We start from the raw sequence: 18,291 nt of genomic DNA on the forward strand, positions 1-18,291 counted from the left end.
AAGTGAATAATTATTGCATAAGGAAAAAAATACGTAATTAAGAATTTGCCATGTTACCATAAAGTGACAACTCAACAGCGACGTAAGCTTGAAGCACTGAGTGCTGCTTAGAGCATTTAATAACCGGAGTCGCCTTTAAGAGCTTACCCCTCTGCCGAAAACCTTGCACAATAGTGCAAACTTTTGTATGGACTGACATGGCTATTTGTACGTTACGTACAAATCATGTAGAAATAGCAATACATTTGATGTCCCCTCTCCCGCAAAAATCGGCAGACAGTTTTGTACAGAAAATGACAGCCAAGGCGTCTCCAGTTACTAAATGTTCTAAGACTCAGTGTCAAGCGTAGTATTCTTGGATCGTAAGGCTTTTAAAGTTTTAACAATGAATGAGTGAGATATAATGATGATGCCCTGCTTCCTCGCTTTCCTTAATGAGTTAACAGATAGTTACAAACTAAGCGCCATTTGCACCATCCCACTAAACCGGAGTTAACCGGTTTAACCGTTAACCCAGTGTCAAATTGTACTGGTAACCATGGTAACTCTAGGTTCAACCGGTTAACCCCGGGTTAGTGGGATAGTCGAGGCGCTAAATAGTATTTCATCTGTCACAGGTACGTGATTCGTCCGCTTTTATTTATTCAGTAATTAATCAACAGAGTTTACCTTCTCAAATATAATTTGCCGGCGAGTGGTTGTCCTTAATTGCCCCCGTTGCCCCTTCGCCAGTCTACGCTTATTTCGATATCTTCCGAGCTCCGAGGGGAAGCAGCCATGAACGGATTTACATTTTAATTGTGCAACTTGATCAACTTACGAGCAATATCAGATAATCCTGTGTTTATTGATGTTATAGTGAGAAGCAGTGACATAGGTACCGTAATACCGTCCGACTTCCAATACTGCAACTATGATCCATAAAGGGGCCCACAGATTACCAGTTCACCGGACGATATCAGCCCGTCAGTTGTTCGGAGCTGTCAAATTTTGCGTTTAACTGACAGGCTGATATCGTCCGGCGAACTGGTAATCTGTGGGCCCCTTAAGTTAAATACTGAAATGTATGAATACCAATGTTCCTAATGGGTAAATCTCCCATTTTTGAAATTAATTTGCTACGCTGCGTAAAGCTCCAATGTCTGTAGGTAGATCCTTTGTTGTTTTTTTCTAAATAAAAACTGCGATTTAAGGCAAGGAGATTGAGGGGGGCTTTTACACAGCACTTGACAACTGGTTTCCACTCAAAAGCTACTTATACACTGTGCTTATACGCCAAGTTTAAGGCTTTGTTCTGGCTGGATACCTACTTAATTTTACCTACTTAATCAATCAAAGCATTTATTTTCAGGCTACTAAGGCCCATAGATACATACCTTACAAACTAACATATTATATATACAATAATAAAAAACTTAAATACTAAAAAATCATTTTCGTGACGCAGTTTTCTGTTGCGGCGTCACTTGCTCTGGTGTAGGATTCGGCAGATTCCCACGGAACCGCTGAAATATCACACCCTTCGGCCAGAAGTCCGTGTTCGCGATGGCTTCCAGCAGCGGCCGCGGCACGCGCACCACAAACGAGCTGAAGTGCACGTAATGACGCGATCGCAGCTGGAACACTTTCAACTCGTAACGGGTCGGGTTTATATTTCATTAAAAGGCACAAAAAGAAGTGGCTGGTTAAATACCCATTACTGAGGACAAACGACTGCTAGAGTCTGTGCGGAAAGAGAAGAGTCGTGGAATATATGGGAACCAATACAATCTACGACTCTTCTCTTTCCGCACAGACTCTACCATGTGCTTCAATCGAAGCCTTCTCGATATATATATGAGCTGGAGAAACGTAGTAAGTTCGTGCAATTGGGGACCATACTTATATTGGTTCACCTGTGATGCATTGAGAAAGCGAGGGTAACAACATACCTGTGCGTATGTATACCTATATTTTGTATAGCACAATTAATTTTGCCGTGGCATTACTTTTTACGGATCTCAGCCCCTTGTTTTTATCCGCACCTTTAATTATCGCTTTAGGTGCCCCTTTTATGTTCCTGTTAAACTGGCACAATTTACAACTTAATTTAATTATATATTTTCGTATGAAATGTAACCTATACATATGTGACACTTTATTAGTTACTAAATACGCGATAAAAAAACTTGTCAATCCATTGTGTAAAAACTGTAAAATACAGAATAACACGACATTAAGTTATAGGTACAGATATACCGTTAGTAGGTATACCGGGTGTGGCCTGTAACACGAGCAAAGATTTAAAACATAGATTGTACTCCTCAAACCGTGACACTTTTGTTCAACAACTTTTAAAAATTATGAAGTATTTAGACTCTCAATGGACGCCATCGCCATGCCATATCATTGTGATTGACGTTGCTTGTCACGCCTTAAACCTAACAAAATTCGCAATACATTGCGTCTTAGAATAAACTTTAAAGTGTATTAAAAATCAAACCACAAGTTATTTTTAAAAGTCGCTGAACAAATGTTGGTCAGTATGATGAGTACAACCTACAGTTTAATTTTTTGCTCATGTTACAGGCCACACCCGGTATAGCTAATTTAAGTGGGCAAAGTGGTTAAATTACATTTGCATCCTCCCTAACTCACTTCTGAGAATAACTATGTATTACCTAAATATAAAAAAAACGTTATATCCCAACAATATCCATTTTATGTCAAAAATGCCTTACATCATTTTGGAAAGGAACTGATACTCCGCAAATTGCTGGATCGATTTCTATCAAATAACCAAGCCTAGCAAGAACTACCGCAAGCAAACGCGCTTTCACGTAAAAACCGCATCGACAGATAAACACACTGACAGACAGACAGACATTGGTGTCAAACATAGTCGGGGATCGGGGGTTATTAAAGTAATCTTCAGATCAAAGTTGACTCTACATTAATATAGGTAGGTAAATCAATAATTTGCAGCACGAATGAAATACATGACGCGTACGATATCAGCTGGATATTATGAAATTGTCAGTCAAATTCACCAAAACCTCGAATGTCATTAAAAATCACGTAATCTCACTGCTAAAACCCAAACAAATCGCGTTCCAGAAATGAAAACGGAACATCGACAAGAATACAATAAAGGATACCACTCCAAATTGATAAACAAATTACGCTCTTGATGAGTTTTATTTCCGCAGACAATGAGGTCTAAATTCCCGTAACCCAAATAGAAGGCCCAGGCCTGGATCGGGAGCTAAGGTTTTCCAGCAACCGAACCGTGTTAAAATTTCCCTTAGAAAATTTTCGTGACCGTCCTGCCTACTAACAATACTCACAATATTTTTTTTTAATTATTTCACTTCTTGAGATTCTAAGCTTATTTAATTATTTTTCAAGATCTTTAATCTTTCTCGCTCAATTGTGAAAAACCAAAAACAAATCCTCCATCCCCAAACGCGCGTTCGTTTGACGTTTTCCCAAAAGTTCGCGTGTTCGCTCTGTGCTGAAGTTAGAAATGGCCGGGCTGGGGGCAAATTGAAATTGCTTGCCATGCGCAGGCTAGTTGAATGCTCAGATGAACCTTTAGAACCCCGATCTGGGGCTACGCGTCGATGTTACTGATGTGTAGACCACAGGTTAGGGTAGTTCGCCTAAGCGTTTGAATTGCCAGCGCTCGGGAAGCAATGAGAATCTACGGATAGGGGTGCGTGGCGGGGAGCGCAGGCTCCAGGGCCACCCGTAACTTACATAACGCGGGGAAAGCGGATGTACAACCCCGGCCATTTGCCTTCTCGCTCGCACTGGGTAAAGGTGCGTGCTGATTGGCGAGAGTTTTCCTTTAATATAATACTAGGAATTTACTTTCCCTAGTAACTGATACCTAGTGTGGGATAATACCTAGTGGGGTAAGTAAACATAACTGTTATACGTCAGGAAGCATCAATATTCCGATTTAATAAAATAAATATGATACCGATTCTTAGATCAACACGCTCCCACAAAACACGAGTGCAAGTGCGATGCATTATGAATACTTACCTACTAATTACAAAATATTACTTATAATTAAAAGTAGATTCAAGAAAAACTCTATATTTTCTGAATACGTCTCTACTTATACATACATGTATAAGGGTAGAGCGTCGTCCCAATAAGTTATAGATCTTGTTTCCCTATTTTAACAAAAAAACACTTTTACAACAACAAGAAACACAAATATTAAATAAGAACCTGTTTCATAAAGACACAGAGAGAAATGGAGTTGTTAAGTAAATTTTTTTATGATTTTGAATAGCTTATTTCTGTCATTTCTGTGAGACCTCTAGAGGCCTATTCAGATAGTATTTTTTGTTGGCAGCTGACAGGTCAAATCCATAAGAAATTGATAACAAACCTCTCTATCTATTCATATTTTATCAAGTTTATTATATCTGATTAGGCCTCCATCAGGAGTAAAATATAAATTACCATATACTTTACGAATAGGTAATCGATCAGTTTTTACAAATCAAGAAAAAAAAATATTTTGCGCCTATGGTATATGGAAACATCATCATCATCATCATCATCATATCAGCCAGAGGACGTCCACTGCTGGACATAGGCATCCCCCAAAGAGTGCCACAATTACCGGTCTTGCGCCACCCGCATCCAGCGGACTCCGGCGACCTTTACCAGGTCGTCAGTCCACCTTGTGGGGGGTCTACCCACGTTGCGCCTTCCGGTACGTGGTCGCCACTCGGGAACCTTTCCGCCCCAACGGCCATCGGTTCTACGGGCAATGTGCCCCGCCCACTGCCACTTAAGTTTAGCGATTCGAAGGGCTACATCGGTTACTTTGGTTCTGCTGTTTTGGTTTTGGTTTTGTTTTGGTTTTTGGTTTGTATATGGAAACGAATAAACATAATAGGATTCTGGTATGTACACATTCAGTCATCATCCGACCCTCTAAACTACTTCAAAGATTATACATTAAAAAAAAATCTCAACTTTTTAATTAAATTACTTATTAAAAAAAACAATCGCACAGAACCAATCAGCGCGCGGCCTTACCTTCGCTCGCACATGTGCCGATTGCGCTGACATTTACGTAGTGCGCCCCGTGCCGTCGCGTAGCGCGTACCGAACGCTGCCGAAGAAAACCGAGCGAATATAAAAAACAAGTTTCAATATACAAATGCTTGAAAAATCTTAAAAATAAGGTGCCTAATTTATGTAATTTTTTGTGATTTTTGTTTTTTTTTATTGTGTGTTTGGATGCTTGCGAGCGCTCTCCCTGGGAATTGCTATAGCAACGAATGACGTCAAGTTCAGGGTTGGTGCATTTTCGTTCAATACAAGTTTCTGAGATTTTCATCCGACCCGTCGCCGAGGATTTGAGGTAAATAATATTTATAACTAACATACAATTTATTTATTTATGAACTTGCTTTGATTATGTCAATTAAATGCGAATTAAACAAGATTAATTTTATCATTAATTAATATGAATTGTATAACTAGTTGGGAAAACAACCAAAGGAAAGGAATTTAATATCATATTTTATTAAGGGTTGCGTGGCCCATTTTGCTTGAGATATTTATTAGGTCTAAATATTCGGGTCGTGGCATATTGATGAGACGAAACAGATTTTAAGCAGTTTGTATTCTAGGAGAAAACCGAATATACGTGACTTAAAAGGAGAAATAAAATATTTATAATAAATGTCATGTATGGTAACATAATAATTAAACCATTAGGTAGACAGTATTGTTTTGATAAGGAATGTGTTATTTTGCGCGCGAAAATACCTACATACATTAGACGAATTAATGTTTTTAAATTCGGTAATAAAGTAGGTAGGTATAGGTACATATTCCTACATTTGGATGGTTCCGGAGTAATGATCTGGAATGGAAAAAGTGACCATACTACGTCGCGTCGTTCTGAGTAGGTACAGTAGAAATCACTGACGTGTAAACACGTCCCATATACATACAATATTCACACAGACCTAGAGATAGAGCATCCCGTGTAGGGTTACAAGAGACAAATTTTGAAATTTCCTGACAAAATTCCTGATTTCCGAATATTTTTCCTGACATTCATATTTGCACTTCTTGAATTCATTCTAATTTAAGATCACATCAATGTACCATATTCTGACAAATAAATACATTTCATTCATTTATTATTTGTATTAATTTAAGTAAATAAAAAGGTAAGTACTTTATAAAAAAAGTCTACCAATTCAAAAAATTCCTGACATTTTCGTGTTCCGTCCCCATTCCTGACAAAAGGCCAAAATTCCTGACATGTCAGGAAAATTCCTGTCATCTGGTAACCCTAATCCCGTGGGACCTATGTATATGAATATCACGAAAAAACATCGCTGCTATCTCTATAGAGACAGTAACGTAACGTATACGTATCGGCTACTTTGACCTCTTGTGGTGTGAAATGGCTGTTTTTTGTATTTTCTTCGTTTGGGAAAAGTTTTTTAGTATGATCATCATCAATCAACTTCATTGTGTTCGCTCGCGCATTCGCTCATCATTTCAGATTATTACCCAGGAACATTTCGTCGGGTGACAAGCAAAGGTCACTAAGTACTATCAAAAAATTAAAGTAACAATGCACTATATTACACTTGTAACACGGTTTATTGTCCAATAATTTCAATGGTGTTAGTTAGTGACTTTTGCTTGTCACCCGACGATTTATAATAGACTTAAATTCCGCACCAATGTATGTATTTCATAAATAACAATTTTAATTTTTACGCATTTCTCAAAATTTTCCCTACACACATTCAAGTCTCATCTCCGATCGTACCTCCATACAGTCCATACTATTACATATGGCAATGTATTCGCAGTTAATTGATGAATTAGGCGTGATTCATACGTGTTTACTACTAGTTACTAGGTTTGATGCTGATGACGTGACAATTTGCATTACTAATTATTTTCCTATTCCTTGTAAATCGTAAATGACTCACAGGTCAAATATTGATATCAAACAGAAATACATTTATTAATGGGTGTAGACAATTATACCTTAAAATGTAAAAAAATAAAATTGGTATTAAAAAGACTGGTAAGTTCTGTAATTAATTAGAAATTAGTTAAATTATTTCTGTAGAGTTTAGTTTAAGATAGATAGAAATATGTGTGTCAATCAGAGAGAAAATATTTCGCTGTAGGAGCCAGAGCAGTAATATTAATCTTTTGGTACTTTGCTGTATTTAGTAACAATGCGAGCAATGTGTACTTTTGCAGCGCACCACACCACAATTTACTCTGCTCATTAGATACTTATTACCATTATAAAACATTACGTTAGAACCCAGTTTTAAAATCAATAGGTGGATTAGTGCAGTTGAGGACAGCCATTAGTTGTAATACGTACTTTTACTTCTATAAGCGGTCTGGGGACGGTTTTGTAAACGCCACAAAACGCTTACTCGTCGCACGCGTCTAACTTTTAGACTAGACCAGTATAAATGCGCTCTCGATTACCCAAAGTTGTTACGTATCTCTAGGTCTCAGATATACTAGTTTTCCTGAGACGCTTCCTGCCTGTGCTAGTCAGTAGTAACATGGCCTGGGCGAACTAAAAAACATTAACTTGACGGCCCACTTGGCAAATCGTTTGTTACGATACTGCCAAGTGGAGGTCGACCATTTAAACTGGGACAAGACCTTTATTTAGAGTTAAACTAATAAATGCATGCCATCAAATTTTTTTTGTGAGCCGTGTCAAGATAATACATTTTGCTTATTAATCTGTAATGTCGTGTTAAACGTTTGGTGGACATAAATAAATGTTCGCACATACCTATGTAAACTTTCAATATTACCTAGAGTTAGACCAAGACAAGTCTGCAACGATTTGGATGGCCTCAATTCATTCTCTACCAGTCAACCATTACTTAGGCTAAAATAGAGACAGTCCGGTGCAGTTGGGTTGATTTCAAATAAGAACACGCTTTATATTTCCTGTCTAACTTCCTGTATCGTTACCAGAAAATGCCATTACCAAACTGCTTAGTACTCGTAGCCACTGTGTGAAAAGGAGAAAATTCAATTGATATTCTCTCCACGTGCCACTATTGTTGTCTTCTGCAGCGGTATGGGCGCGAGCTTCTTGCCGCTTTGTAATACTATCACACCATTCAATACTCACATAAACTTTCAATTTTTCCAGTGGAAAAACATCTACATCTAAAACATTTTTCTCTCTAGTTAGAGTGTAAAGTCTGGGTTGAAATGGCATTGTAAATAAAAACCTAGGAGCCATTTACGGTGAATTGGTGTACTACGTTGACTAGTAATAGGTGTAACACTCATTCAAGTGCACCTTATACTATGTATTTAACTTGTATGTTTAGTATTTAGGAACCTATATTTGTATTATACTTATTTATTAATCTAGTTCCTATTATTATTAAATATTATAGAGTTTGACATTTATGAATGTATTAACCAGTAGCGGTTGATAGTCCTAAAACTATCAAGGCCCATTGAATTATCTTAGGTTCAGCAATAAATCAAGACCTCAGCCACAAGCAAATCTGCGTACCTACTAAACCTTGTAGCTTGTAGGTTGTAGCTTGAAATACAGTAGCTGCAAAGCAATAATGATCCCTATGTACATGTCTTAAAAACTAATTCGCAAGGCCTGGTGTGCGGTTCTAATATACCAATAAGAATAATTGACCCTTCTAATAGATATTTCACACTTGCAGAGTTGCACTTTATGTAATGACCTGTTATATGAACATAAAATAACTTAACACTACCTAGTCTACCTACCTGCACTGACCTCATTTCGTATTTTGTTTATGTTTACATAAATAATAACTATTTCGTCTTTATTGGACGCCACTTATATTGACGCAATTCCTTTGAATATGACAAACAATGCCTTGACATGAAACCCCTTCGATTGCTAAATCACAACATAACTAAGTTTCTTTTTTTTAAGATCGCTTTGCAATTTTTTCGAATTAATTACATATTTTATTGTCAAAAAACTTTAATTTATACACGTAAAATGCTAAAATTATTTTTTAACAAATTAACCTTATTAAATCATTCACTGGGAATTCTTAACTTTAATTCCTCTACTAAGGTATCATAATTACTGCACATAATAGTCAGGAAGAAAATGAAACCATGCAAGATATCACTTAAAAACGCGTCGGAATTTTACACGCCACGCCAATTCAATAGTAAGCTCGAACAGCTTCCCATACAAGTTGCCATAATGTTGTAATAACATTAGTACAGCCTCCAAGAGCCAAAAGTGCATGCTCTTCTGCCAACCTAGATTAGACTTTATCTAGTTGTAATAAAGACTTAATCGTGGTTCTAGCGGGACTGGTCTAATACTAGAGATTTTCTTCGCGAGGTCTACGTTGCGTAAGCTACGTTGACACAGTTTCGATGGTGAGGTGGGGCCTACCATAACAAATAGTAACTTTCTGGCTTGAATGAAACACATATACTTAATATTTAGTTAAATTTTTTTGTAGAATTCACATAGACTGTTAAACTTATTTATATTAAAAGTGTTAAAACCTATCTACATTCCGTACATAATATATTTATAATATGTTGCAAGCACGTATTAATCACGTAGGGGTTAAAGTTTGAGGCTATAGGTATACTGTATTATACTAAGGAAAATTGTGAACTATGACTGATTAACTGTTACCGAGATGATCACTGTCTACTCTACACAAAGAAGGTTCGACGCTCATGTGACTCCTAAGGCATTACTAATCATCAGAGAGGTGGAATTGTTTGTATGTCACCTTTATACGTATACATATAGCTAGTTGGTTTTTATCCTACGTTTTATTTGAAGCGAATGTACCTCAACATGTGAAATTCCCCACGCACTTTTACTACCGCTACCATCGAACAGGCCAGTTGGCGGCACGAGTGCACATTAGTATGCTCGATTTCTTTTTGTGAGGACCGAAAGCTAGCCGTTTATAAACAAGCCGCAAAATATGTGGAAAACGGAAAACGTGCGCGAAACTACATTCCAAACCAGTTACTGGCTAGTGGTTTTGCCAATTTGATTAGGTACAATTTATGAATTTACCGAATAGCAAAATAACAAGCATGTCATTATAAATTTATAGGTATTTAAGCAAACACCCAACTAGCAAATCTATGTGCTATAAAAGTTGAGAGCACGTTTTTATTTTCGCTTTTTGGTGCTATAAAAGGTGTAAAAACAGTCGAATAAAAATCCTGTAAGCGTTTACTCAACGCGAAAAGGCGCACTTATACAGACTAAAAGTGTTATAAAAATCGAGTAAGCGCTGTATAAGAAGCAAATCGATGCTGCAAGAGTTGAGTAAAAGTGGATAAAAGCGCTTCTAGTGTTTTAATAGCAACGATAGTGCTTTTATTCGACTATTTGTTCTATAAACATTAGCAATTTACTATTACTCAGTGAAAGTGTTCTATAAAAGCAGCCGCACTGCTTTTTCTCAGCAAAAATGTTTCGTAAAAGTAGCCGAATTGCTTTTACTCGGCATTTAAAATGTGTAAGAGTGCAGTAAATGCTTTTATTCAACTAATATGTGCTAAAAACGATCTCAGGTAAGCGATTATATTACAATTATTTTATTATGTTTGAGGCCTAATCGTCTTCACGTGTCTAATAAAACAAAAAGGTACTTAAGTATTTTTTTACTGCTGTCATCCATGACATTTATTTTTACCGTGATTGTGTACATAAGTTTTTACTGTCTGTAAGTACACGTAATACAGTAAAACCTAGCGCGAAAAATACTTTATTGATAAAACCAAAGGCACTGGTTCATATATATTCATGGGCCGTCTATTTTCTTAAATTTCAATAAAAAAATATTAATTAAAATAAGTAAAAATTTGCTTACACGATCTAGTTTCTCTTATATCTCATTAATTCGACTATAAGTCGAGTAACTGCGTTTACTGCTACACTTATAGCACATGATGTCGCCATGTTTATGGATTTATAGTCCGGTGGCCGACTGCATGAAACCCTACCTGATAAAAAAATAGAAAAATCCTACTCTGTAGGGGTAGCTGACTTTTAGCAGCTTCAACTGCTCTTGGACAGCCGTGGCTTAACTTGGCAAATTTTGCGCAAGTGGCAAAAAAGTGGTACAAATATTCATCAAAAAACAAAAGTGGTCAGCTACATCCTGTGTTGGCTGGTTCCTGTGTCCGACCGAATTTGTGGTACCAAGCGAGCTACAATTTACCTCATCGAAAAATAGAATGTCACTTGTATGGTAGGATAGCTGCCATTGACATTTTTTTTAATGCGGACGGACTGCAAAAGCTGCCAGGCTAAGGTGAGACCGACCAAGACATACGTCAACAAATTTAATGTAGGTATTACAATCAGTTTTTTTCATTCTATTTTTCGATGAGGTAAATTGTAGCTGTCACGTTGTACCACAAATTCGGTAGGACACAGGAACCTGCCAACACAGGATGTAGCTGACCACTTTTGTTTTGCTGTCCTCAATTCTGTTATACGATGGGGTTTTTTTTGATGAATTTTTGTGCCACTATTTTGCCATTTGCGCAAAATTTGCCAAATTAAGCCGCGGCCGACCAAGAGCAGTTGATGCTACTAAAAGTCAGCTACCCCTACAGAGTAGGATATTTCTATTTTTTTATCAGGTAGGGTTTCATGCAGTTGGCCACCGGACTATATTGAAACGACAATATGGCTGACTTGTGCTGTTAATGTAGTTCAAAACTCTTTAAAAGTACTCTAAGCTGAATACATTTTGAATAAAACCTGTAAATACACTTCAGCTCCTATAACAGCGGTTTGAACCCCATTACCCGAATTATGATATAAGCGCGCTGTTACAGCAGCATTGTTGCCAAATGGTTATTGGATTGCTTTTAATAAGCTTTTATAGCAACAGAGAAGAGAATTGAGTAACAGTTGTATTAAAGCGCCTTATTCAGACAATTAGCTATTCTATAGCTGTTATATGATTTTAATAGAACAATTATGCTGAATAAAAGTGATTTAGTAGCGCTAACTCAGCATTTATTAAAAGGTGGAATAAAAGTGCTAAAAGATAGTGCTATAAACGTTTATACGACATGATTATAGCACTAATTAGCGAAAATTGCTAAATAGTCGAGTTAACCGCTATTATACGATATATTGGTGTTTCAACAACCGTAACTCGGCTGTTATACGATTACAGGCTGAGTAAATCAATTCTTATACGACTATTTTGCTAGTTGGGAATAGTAACATTGATAACAACTTAAAAATAGGTTGTTTTTTATATGTAAGTAATTATGTCTTCTGTTTCTTTTATTTTGATTCTCATTATTAAAATAAGTTATTAATATCATTAAGTACATCGGGCTCAATCACAATGTATTTTTATTTTAAAATGTATTACGACGGCGTCTAACAAGCGTAAAGCCCACCTGATGGTAAGCGGAAATTGTCGCCTAAGAAAGGCTGCACTACAACTGTAATTTGGCATTTACAAACCAGTACGATGTTTATATTATTTAAAAATACCTACCTCATGTCAGTCGTAGTTAGGGTTTTAGGGTTGACCTTTAAAATTTAACCAAATAAAAAACAAAAATCAAAAGTGTTCTACAAAAACAACCAAACCAGTTTAATAGCTAATAGTGGCTATAACTTCGACCGTTGCTTACGTCATCCCGGGCATCACCTTCTCGCCGGCATAAGCAAGTAAAAGTGAAATCATTCCGATCCAAGCAGTTATCCAATCAAACGATCTTAGCTCCTCCATGACGCGGAACGGTAGGCGCTGACCCACAAAACACAGCCATGCGTTCTGTTGAACGTGCGAGTCGCGCTCGCGTCCTATGGTCTAGTATAAGGTGTTCTTGAGACCCATAACAACGATGAGTAGTTGGATAGCGCACTTATACTGGTTTTCTAATCACCTGTTCGCGGTAAGCGATTGATATACCTTTACAATGCATTCCCGTACCAAGTACACCACCTGTACCATTGTTAGTGTGATATCTCAATGCGCTTTGTTATTATTGAACTTGAGGTCCTACTTATACTGGAAAGGAAGCGATGCGCTCATATTTGTTAGTAACAGTGCAGACATTTGTCTTGAATGCAAATGCCGAAGGTGTGTCATAACAACACGTGTTAAGTAAGCACTGAGACCGGGGTGCCAATATTAGCCTTGCTTGGAAACAGGCTACAGCGTAATAAAGTATAACAAGACACAGAAGGACATGAGGCACGACCACCAATATACATAGGATCATGGGGTATTTTTTTGCTAGAGTCGCAATTCCGTTGCACGTTATTCTAAGACAGAGCTTATGACATCATAAATCTTGTGACCTCTGTGCCACCTTACAAAATTCTAGTCTACCTACTAATACCTGTTTCTCTGCTTCAACGTTGTATAAACATAATGCATTTCAAATAACAAACAGTAAGCAGATTTCATTGAACAATTTGTAGATCCCCGAGCATAAACGTAACTGTCATATCGCTGCCCCAATTTTACAGGGTTCTATGTTACATTTTAAAGATAGTTGAAATTCGACTTAATGTCACTATGACAATGTTCAAATTTCAGTTCGATAAAAGTGAAACATAGAACCCTGTAATATTGGGGCAGCGATATCACAAGCCTTCATTAAAACTAATTAGTTGAATTTTTCTCCATAAGTTCAAGGTCAAACCTTTATGATCTAGGTTTCATACGAGATACGATGTGTGCCCGAGGTTTAAGGTTGAAGCCCCTTAAGCCGAGCTCGAGAGCACTCTACTACTCGTATGATATTAATTATGACTAAAGGTCAATTTGATATCTCTTCTTCTTACGTGTTCTTCATTACTGAAGGTCGTGCCTGTCTTGAAATGCCCTCACCGAGGCCTCGACGAGCTGCTTCCATTTCACCCTGTCTTCGGCTTGTCTAAGGGCAGGGCACCAACGGGTGGGTGACCGTCCTCTCGGCCTCTTGCCATCCATTTTTCCAACAACAACCAGTTTATCTAGGTTATCTGGCTGTCTTCAAGTAATATGTCCAAAATAGCTCAGGACTCGTTGGTTGTTGATTGTGGATAGTCTGGATTTGACCCTGAGTTGGTTGAGAATGGATTTGTTAGTTCGTTTTGATATATGCTATCACTTTTCATCCCTATATAATATATTCATCCTACTACTCGGCATAGGCTTTCTTTTGTTGTATGAACGACAGGAATTTTGGGCTTCACACTATAGTGCAATGCGGATAGTGACTTCTCACGTATCAATATGCAGAGTAGATTAATTTCGCAATCGGATGCGACAGCGTGGACAGCACAGACGTGAAGATAGGTACATTTAGTAGGTTCTACCTACACTAGAAACTACACTAGTGTACCTACAATAATCTTGCAGAACAGCGGTTAAAATTATGACAGGCTCTTATCGCTCTACTATTGTGTTAGTAATTATTGAAGGCTTCGCTATGCAGAATATTAGTCCACGTATAAATGGTCAAGGTCCCTTTTCTTTTATACTGTATCATTCGCTAGAAAGAATTTTTTTGATAACTTTGTAAAGTTCCTCCAATATAAGATTTTTTAAATAATAATGCGAGAAGTAGTATAGTGTAGTAAATGAAGCAAGTTGTTGTATGGAGACCCATGCATTAATTTCTCAGTCGATGAAATTCAGCTTGGTTATTGTATAGTATGAGCCGAGACTAACATTATAAATATCCAAAAAAAAAAACTCCTAAGTTAGGTAAAAACACAAATCTGATTATATATTGAACCGAGTAATTCCTCAGTCCAAAATTATTTTACAAAATAAGCTATTTGTATGAGTATGTGATACTAGAAAAAAATCTAAAAGTTTTGTCAAACATGAGAATATTTTTTTATGATACTTCCTTTTTTTGACGCTCATTTTCATCGGAAAATTGCTCTGTCATTTTTTTCTTCTTATATGATCTTAGAATATAATTTGGCGTAGTGGGTAAAAAAATCCAAAAAAAATGCGTATGGAAATGTATGTATTATAGAACTATTAAAAAATGAGAGTGGAATATTTTTAGATTTTCATTTTGTAGGTATAAAACGGCAATAAAATGGCATTCCAGTGAAAAAATTAGACTGAGCAATTTGCCGGTCCAAGACACGCCAAAAAATTTTATTTTATTAATACTGGTATTTCTGCTGGGATATTTTTTTGATATTTCATATATTGTTGCAATAAGTTACATGAATATGTCTGGTGAAGAAAGTTTGAACGGAGCATTTTTCCGTAAAAAGATATTAACGATTTAAGACTTTAGGTATTTACTTTAATTCTATTATTATTATTCTTTGGAAATTTATACAATACTTTTTATTTATTAATACTTTATCATACTGTAAAGTTTTTTCTGGCTGAGGAATTACTGCGGGGTCCACTACCTTTATTTACTACACTAGTACTTACCTACATTTTTATTCGGCGCTTTAGGTGCATAAGAATATGTTAGTTAACTCTGACAACCACGGGGCTGTTATAACGGGGGGTCTATTGCCTGAATAAAGAAACATTCATTCATTCATTCATAAATGTATCGAACTAGAACCAGCGCCAGCGGCAATATTGTTATAGTAACATGACAAGGGAAATAATTAGCACTATTGTATCCAGTAAAAAGTTATAATAAAATTTTACTTGTATAAAAAGATGCCTAAATGTTACATTATTTGTAAAAGTACACGACAGGTTAATCATTTTAATAGTTGCGTGGTATTAAAGCCTGACGTAAACATTTAACTTTGTATCAGCACATAAACGTTTTATTTGTAGATAAAGGTACAAAATTTAGTTCAACTTCTTTAAAGCTCTCGCATAGTTCCTTATTTGTGTGCTTTTATTCGGTAAAAGTTCGGACCCTTGCGTAACTAACTAGCCACTCGCAAACCGAATAAATTGTGCTCGGACTTTCCGAATTGCGATTTGATTCTGCCTGAATTTGATTGTGTGCGCTCAGTTCATTTAGTACGAATTTCCCAATTATTTTTTACATAATATATATCGAACATCGCCAGTATATCAAAGTTTGTAAAGCATTGAAAATATTTTAACAAGCAGTAAAATACTTGCAAAAAGTACCCTCCAGTAATAAATAAGAACATGAACATTTTCATAGAAATGACCCATTATCTAAATATTAGGAGGTTGGTTTATAGAAAACTGATCCAGTTAAATAACTATATAAACAAAAATAGTGTAGGTACTAGTACATGTTACATTTAGTCTTATTTTTGTAATTCACATGGAATCATGACGGGCTATGACTTATTTGTATTAAGTAAGGCCCATGACCTTTTCTAGCGCACTAACGGTTATCGCGATACGTGGCATTTGTCTAGAATACAAATAGCCTGGTTGTATGTATAAAATCACAGTAATATGTCGTACTAACTGTACTATGGTTGGTTGAAATAATGCACTATAAAGATGCTGGGAAAACACAAAAATTGGACCACTAGACCGACCGCACCGTTGCCCCAAGGCCGCTCTCGCAACGTCTTTGTTTACGGTCCAGCGCAGCACGTCGTCACGACATTACTATGACGTATCACGGTGTTAAAACACGTAAAATTACGAAGCTAATATGTCATAGAATGAAGAGCCAGCATGTTGCGTATAGTGGACAGGTAGTGGTAGGTACTATAGAAACAATAAGTTGCTTTATACTCATAAAAACTTTAAGCAACTTAGCATATTTAAAATCGTATCCCTTAACCCAGCGGTCGGCAACCTTTTTTTGCGTAGTTTTAGTAGCGTAGTTAACGATGAGTAAGTTGACGCGGGCCGCACTTTGTTAATATTTATGACTTTATCAGACATTGTTGTTTCTCAATATTACATAGCCAGAGAGGCTCGCAGGCCGCAAGTGACAGTTTCACGAGCCGCATGCGGCCCGCGGGCCGCAGGTTGCCGACCGCCGCCTTAACCGATTACTTGAAATAAATACTTAAAAATGGTTTCATGTGACAAAAAATATAAAGCTGTAAATTTTACGGATACATAAATAAATAAGTAAATTTGAAAGTGGAAACTATAAGGTACTTAATAAATATGAGATTCAACATTTAATATTTTACTAGTAGAAGCAGAACACGTATTTCATTAGTAACTAGAGCTTGTTTTTTCTAATTCAATCATCCTGGCCCAAGTAGCATTGCAAGCTGTATAAGCTGTACAGTTAGGCTGTACAAAGGCTGTATAAGCGCTTATACAGCCCTTATAAGTAAAAAAAGGGCCCAAATTATACAGCCTTTGGCGTTATTAGAGCTGTAGAGTAGCTGTATAAGCAATACATAAGCTGCATAATAGCTGCATTACAGCTATATTTCGGTGTAACAGGAAACCTTAACACTACAGATAATCTCTTATAAGTACGATATAAGAATATAAGTTTTAAATGAGTTATAAGAAAGAATTACAAGAGAATAATAATCATTTAAGAAACTAAAATGTCTTAATCTTGTTCATTCGTAATATAGTAATGGCGACAATAAAGTGTTATAGTGGATGGTAAAAGTAAAAGTAAATATTAAGTATACAGGACTTGAATGGAATTTTACATTATTGGTAAGTGCGGATTATTATTTATTGTGAACCTGTGTATCTTTTCTGGCAAAATATTTACGCGCCTGCAAAATAACAAAGAGAAACCATAAGGAAAATATCAAAAATCGGTAAAGTTACTGTTTGTTTTTAAGGTTAGAGTATCAAAAATATTTATAAATATTAATTCTAAGGCTAAACAATTTATTTTAGCTGGTAATCATAACACGGCGTTAGTCTGCTAAATATTTGGAAGTATTTCTTTAATTATAATTACAAATACGTTTTTTTTTTATTGTAAAATGGCGACAATTTTTAAACAGCCTACAGGATAGTTGGAGAGCATTATAATCTTAGTAGCTGTGCTGTGTAATAAATGGAGTGTCTTTTACAGCTTTTGTAATTAAAACAGCTTTATAATAGAATATTTGTATTCGTTTGGCTGTATTTCGGTTCTCCGTACATAAGTTATAATTCTCTTTAGAGATCCGTATAACAAATAAAAAACCTGTACTGTAACTGTCATTCATTAAAACATTCGTAAAAACTAAAAAACTAAAACTAGTGCCTACGTCAAATCATGGGATTAGTTGTCAAGCGGACCCCAGGCTCTCATGAGCCGTGGCGAAATGCCGGGATAACGCGAGGAAGAAGAAGACTGTAACTGTCATATATTCCTTTAGTTTTATAATACTTACACTTA

The 18,291-nt window shown here is 36.4% G+C and overlaps 2 protein-coding genes across 4 annotated transcripts in view; one reads left to right on the forward strand and one right to left on the reverse strand.

Annotated features, from left to right (window-relative positions):
* LOC134803381 (neuropeptide F-like) overlaps positions 1–18,291 on the reverse strand; it is a 164,622-nt gene that overhangs the window by 119,194 nt on the left and 27,137 nt on the right. The window lies entirely within an intron of this gene.
* Positions 5,079–18,291, forward strand: part of LOC134803304 (chaoptin) — a 61,383-nt gene continuing 48,170 nt past the window's right edge. Inside the window, exon 1 of one of the 2 annotated variants that reach the window (XM_063776084.1) lies at positions 5,079–5,371. The gene's annotated coding sequence lies outside the window, so the exon portion shown is untranslated. The remainder of the gene's footprint in view (positions 5,372–18,291) is intronic. The other variant, XM_063776093.1, reaches the window with a different exon arrangement.

Source organism: Cydia splendana, chromosome 2 (genome assembly GCF_910591565.1).
Source record: "Cydia splendana chromosome 2, ilCydSple1.2, whole genome shotgun sequence".
NCBI lineage: Eukaryota > Metazoa > Arthropoda > Insecta > Lepidoptera > Tortricidae > Cydia > Cydia splendana.